This window comes from Herpailurus yagouaroundi, unplaced genomic scaffold (genome assembly GCF_014898765.1).
Source record: "Herpailurus yagouaroundi ecotype Mexico unplaced genomic scaffold, PumYag 100, whole genome shotgun sequence".
Classification (NCBI taxonomy): Eukaryota; Metazoa; Chordata; class Mammalia; order Carnivora; family Felidae; genus Herpailurus; species Herpailurus yagouaroundi.
Window position 1 is genome coordinate 70,169,398 of NW_024412391.1, and position 6,013 is coordinate 70,175,410.

Genomic DNA, 6,013 nt, shown 5'->3' on the forward strand with positions numbered 1-6,013 from the left:
CACTGAATGTAAATGGATTAAATGCGCCAACCAAAAGACATAGGGTATCAGAATGGATAAAAAAACAAGACCCATCTATTTGCTGTCTACAAGAGACTCATTTTAGACCTGAGGACACCTTTCGATTGAGAGTGAGGGGATGGAGAACTATTTATCATGCTACTGGAAGCCAAAAGAAAGCTGGAGTAGCCATACTTATATCAGACAAACTAGACTTTAAATTCAAGGCTGTAACAAGAGATGAAGAAGGACATTATATAATAGTGACAGGGTCTATCCATCAGGAAGAGCTAACAATTATAAATGTCTATGCGCCGAATACTGGAGCGCCCAAATATATAAAACAATTACTCATAAACACAAGCAACCTTATCAATAAGAATGTGGTAATTGCAGGGGACTTTAACACCCCACTTACAGAAATGGATAGATCATCTAGACACACGGTCAATAAAGAAACAAGGGCCCTGAATGAGACATTGGATCAGATGGACTTGACAGATATATTTAGAACTCTGCATCCCAAAGCAACAGAATATACTTTCTTCTCGAGTGCACATGGAACATTCTCCAAGATAGATCATATACTGGGTCACAAAACAGCCCTTCATAAGTTTACAACAAAAAAAAGGCTTTGAAGATGTGACTAAGAATTTTGAGATAGTAGATTATCTCAGTGGGCCCTCAATGCAGTCCCAGTGGGAGGAGAAAGAAGGCAATGTGTCCATGGAGGCAGAGACTGGAGTGATGTGGCCACAAGCCAACAAATGCTGGTAGCCACCAGAAGCTGGAGAAGGCAAGGAATGGATTCTTCCCTGAAATCTCCAGAAGAGCGTGGCCTGGCTGATGCCTCAGTGATGCTTGGACTACTGGCCTCCAGAATTGTAAGAAGACATTTCTTTTGTCATACGCTGCTAAATTTGTGGCAATTTGTTACAACAGCCATTGGAAAACCAATTCAGAGATTACTACCCAGAGGTGGGGAGCTGCTGTAACCATACCTAAAAATGTGGAAGTGGTTTTAGAATTGGGTAAAGAACAGAAACTGAAAGAAGTTTAAGGCACATTGTAGGAAAAACCTGGGTTGGATGGAACAGACTGTTGGCAGAAATGTGAGCACCAAAGACTCTGCCATTGAGGGCTCAGTGAGAACTTGGTGAGGAGCACAGTAGAGAAAACGTGAACTGCCCTAAGCAGAATGTTGGCAGAGATAGTGAAGGTGCTACTGGTTAGGGCCGAAAAGGAAATGAGGAATATGCCATCGGAAATTGGAGGAAAGATGGTCCTTGTTATATAGTAGTGGAAAATGCAGAAGAATTTTGTTTTATGTTTGGGTGGAAGGCAACACTTATAAGTGATGAACTTGGATATTTCCAGAGGAGATTCCTGAGCAAAGTATTGAAGGTATGGCCTGGTTCCTTCTTGCTGCTTGTTGTAAAATGTGAGAGGAAATAGACAAATTGAAGGAAGAATTCTTAAATAAAAAGGAAACCAGACTCGATGATTGGGGAAATTCTCATTTTGTCCAGGTTGCAGACAATGCTAAAATCAGGAGACCCGCCATTATGAAAGTACGCTGAGGAGAGAAGCCCAAAAATGTGTCTGGAAAATCTTTTGCTAGTGCTGAGGAAATTGGGTGTCAGACTGATGGGTTTTTTTTAACCCTCTCAGCAGAAGCCAGGAATAGGGCTGGGAGTGTCCAGGAAAGATCTATGGAAGATCCTCCATCTAATGGAATGAATCTTGTGACATGCACAGGAGACTCACAAGGTTTTTGATAACATGAGTAGAAACACCGCCAGCTTGAACTGAAAGGAACAGAGGGGGGTGAAATGGAAGAAGGCCATTGAATCCCAAAATTTTACAGGCAAGAAACAGCTTAATAAACCAGCTCAGATGCAAATATGTTCTCCTTTTCAAAAAACAAAGCAAAAAACAAACAAACAAACAAAAAAACCCAAAAAACAACCTAAGAATGACTCTGAGGGTGGAGCTCTGGGCCCAGATGTTGGAGCCCTAAACTGCAGAGGATTGTTTCTAATGGAATACTAATGGAATCTGTCCTGCCAGATTTTGAAATTACTTGGGACTGTTGGCTTATTCCTTCCCTTTCTCCCTTCCAGTTTATCCGTTTTAGAATGGGAATGTCTATAACTGTTGTTAAGGTCCAAACCCATTGTATTTTGGAAGCAGGTAACACAGGTGCCAGATGGAGAGGAATGTTGCCTCAATGTGTATCATAATGAGTCTTCCCATACCTGATTTGGAGGTTTACTTCCGGGACGTTGGAGCTGATGAGATATAGACGATGTTTTGGATTTTGAGTTGGTGCTGTAATGGGTTGAGTCTTTAGTGAATGTTGGGATATGGTGAATATATTTTGCATGTGAGAGGGACATGTGCCTTTGGAGCCAGGGAGTGGATTGTAGTAGGTTGAATAATGCCTTCCCTGCCCAGAAAACATAGGCATGTCCTCATCCCTAGAACCCATGAATTATCTTTTATGGAAACAAGGACTTCGAAGATGTGAATAAGTTAAGATGGGGGGATTATTCTTTATTATCTAACTGGATCCTAAATGTAATCACAAGTGTACTTACGAGAATGAAGCAGAGGGAGATAAGACAGAAGAGGAGAAGGTAGTGTGATTGCAGAGGTGGAAACTGTAAGCCAACAAATGCCAGCAGCCACCAGAAACTGGAAGAGGCAAGGAGTGGATTCTTCCCTAGAGTCTCTGGAGGGAGGCCGACACCTTGATTTTGGCCCAGTGATACTCATGTTGGGCTTGTTGCCATCAGAACTGTGAAACGTAGGGGGGAGTCCAATGGTTTCTGCTTCTCTGCGTGCTCTCGTCTCCTGTTTGAATATACAACATCCCCAGGCTCACTGTGAGACTTGTCAAACCATCAGGCTTTGATACTAGAAACTTTTCCCATTCCTTCGATTTTAAAAGAGTAACCTTCTATTTTAAGCATAATGGTGTTATATAAACTGAAAACTCTGGTAAATAAACACAAGGCTTGACTTCTGCTCTTAGCTGTGTGACATAGTAGCTGGGTGTCTCTGGCTAAATCATTCACCCAGTCTGAGTTTCAGTTGAACCATGGCAATATTGTTAACTGTCCTTCCTGAACCATGTCACTGTTATGAGTACCGATGCATGTGTAGATGCATGTGAACAATGTCAGATAAATAATGTATGGTTCTATCATGTTCAGCTCTTCATGGTACTACTTCTAGTTATAGGGAAGCTGTGAGGAGCATTTTTGCACATAAATCTCTGACCACATTAACTGTTTTTCCCCCTTAGATTGGGTGCTACCAGAGGGATTTGAGGTTCAAATTTTTGACCACTTTAAAGCTACTGATCCACTTTTTTCCAGAAAGGTTGCATCACTTTACTCTGTGATGGGAGGCACACAAGTGCCCCTTTTACTGCACTGAAGTCTAAGAAAACTTTTTTTTAATGTTTATTTATTTTGAGAGAGAGAGTGCACACCTGTGAAGCGGGGGGAAGGGCAGAGAGAGAGGAAGACAGAGAATCCCAAGCAGGCTCCACACTGTCAGCACAGAGCCTGATGTGGGGCTCGATCCCACATCAAGACATAGAGTCAGATGCCTGACTGAGTGAGTCACCCAGGCCTTAGAAAACTTTTAAACATGATTTTAAAAATGTGCCAACTTGATGAAAACTGTTTGTATTTCTTTGTCGAGGTTTAAGTTTTTTAGTTTGTATCGCTCTTTAATGAGTTGTGTATGTTCTTTGACCATATTTCCAAATAATTATTTGTCCTTTCCTGGATTAGTTTTTAGAAACCCAGGATTGTTAATTAACCTTTGTTGTGTGTTGTTTCTTCACCCATTTGTTTTGTTGTTTATTTTTCACTTTATGATGACTTCTGTGTCTGACCATGGTATGTAGTTACATTTAGTGAACTTTTACTGCTTTCCTTCCCCCCTCCCTCCTTCCTTCCCTCTTCCCAACTTTTCCTCTGGAACATTTTTCCCATTTGGCTGCTTTTAATGATTTTTTTTTTTTTTAAGGTACGTAGATTTACCCTTAACTGGCAGCCATATTTGAAACCAGGATCTTGTCAACTTAATCTCAAATTATCTGTTGTCTTGAGTGGTCAGATATTTGAGTAGAAAAATAATATTCACAGAGGATCGCCTGAAGGTATACTAAATTTTATTTTTGAGGCAGAGTCTCAATGCAGCATAAAAACCTTTGCTTCCAGCCTGATAATTCCACCTTCTCTACCTTCTGATCCCTTATCATTTTGTCTTATGTATATGCAGAAACTGAAGCAGAGGAAACAGACTCAGACAGTTTGTGCTTTACCACATCTCCACTACCTCCTTTCTCTATCATCCTCTCCACCCTCACGATCCTTAGTAAGGATAATATCTCTACCATCCATCAAGCGCTAACTCAGTGTAGCCTGATACAGCTAACATTTTCCATGCATTATCTTAAATAATTTCCACAACAGCCATACAAGGTAGGAAATATTCTTATTCTAAGTTTACTCATGAAAAATGGATGCTTTGAGAAGTCAAGTGGCTTGCCCAGTATTACACAGATTGTACCTGGTGTAGTGAGATGGGAGTTCAAATCCACACCTTTTTGATTTCAGGAGCCATTTCTTAAGTGATATTCTTTCTCTGTGTACACACGTGTGCATGCGTAAGCACACGCGCACACATACACCTTTCCACCTCACACACCTGATTTCCTGATGGTGATAGGACTTGAGTTTTCTGTTCTCTCTGGTCACTGATATAGTAAGGGAGGCAAAATAGAGTGAATGAATCCAAATAGCCACATCCAAGATGATAACTGAATAAAGAGGGTATTGAACTGAAAATATTTGGGGGAGGATTTAGAATTTCTTCCATTCTTAAAATGCTCCAATGACATTGTGTCCTTGTTCTCCCTCAGTTCAAGCACCTCACAGTTGTAATGTGCTCTGACCAGGGGAGGGGTCATTGTGAAAACATCAAAGCACCCAAAAGCTAGAGCTACGTGGGTTTGGTCTTAATTTGGCATTTGTAATAAATGTCTATTTTATATTCTGTGATTGACGGCAGCCTGCTGTGGTGGGTGTGTATGGAGCCTGGGAAAGGTGCTTAAAAAACTGCCTTTTACTAACATTTAGATGATTAATTATTATACCTGCTGTTAAATTTTAAGCTGAGAATTAGGTCAGTGGGAATGGTTTCTTCTTTCTTTGAACAACTGGGGACAGGGGTGGTATTCAGTTTCCTAGTGTTATTTAGCCCTTAGAATCATATCTATCAATTATTTGGAGCTTAAAAATATCTGCAAAAGAAGGAGGGTAGTGTGCTGTAGTGTGCTTTTCTAGGAGGTGAGACTCAAGGTCAATGGTCACAGCTTGAGAGCATTGGCTGTTCCTCCTCATATCCTCAGTGCCTACTCAGTGCCCGGCCCGATAGAGTTTTGATAAACAAACAAAAAACAAAGCCCTGCTTGGTGTGAAGGCAATAGGGTAAGACCGAGAGTCAAGCAGAGAGTACTGTTTGGAATCAGGCTTGTGCGCAGGTTGGGGGGTGATTGAGAAAGCACAGTCATCCCATTAAAACTAGCTCTAACAAAGGCTTGTTTTTGTGATTGTTTGCAGAAAGATTACCACTTTGAATATACAGAATGTGATAGCAGCGGCTCCCGGTGGAGAGTCGCCATTCCGAATTCTGCAGTGGACTGCTCTGGCCTGCCTGACCCAGTGAGAGGCAAAGAATGCAGTAGGTTTTGAGTTTTTGACTGTTCGTTTTCCTGATTAAACTGTATCCGTTTGGCCCACGAAGTTAATTATAATGAATGTAAGAGACTTTTAGAAAAATGAGCATATAGCATTGACATCTAGCAGAGCAAAAGCTTCTTCTTAATACTCGGTGCCCTTATGCCTGAAGTCTGTAATTAGACACAGCAGTGTTGAAGGTGCCTGCCCTGCCTGCCTGCCTGCCTTCCTTCCTTCCTTCCTTCCTTCCTTCC

At 41.4% G+C, this 6,013-nt stretch overlaps 1 protein-coding gene across 2 annotated transcripts in view; it reads left to right on the forward strand.

The window, feature by feature from the left end:
* ELAPOR2 (endosome-lysosome associated apoptosis and autophagy regulator family member 2) overlaps window positions 1–6,013 on the forward strand; it is a 184,816-nt gene that overhangs the window by 86,040 nt on the left and 92,763 nt on the right. Inside the window, exon 2 of one of the 2 annotated variants that reach the window (XM_040472783.1) lies at window positions 5,643–5,763. The gene's annotated coding sequence lies outside the window, so the exon portion shown is untranslated. Of the gene's footprint in view, window positions 1–5,642; window positions 5,764–6,013 lie in introns of those variants that run through there. The other variant, XM_040472784.1, reaches the window with a different exon arrangement.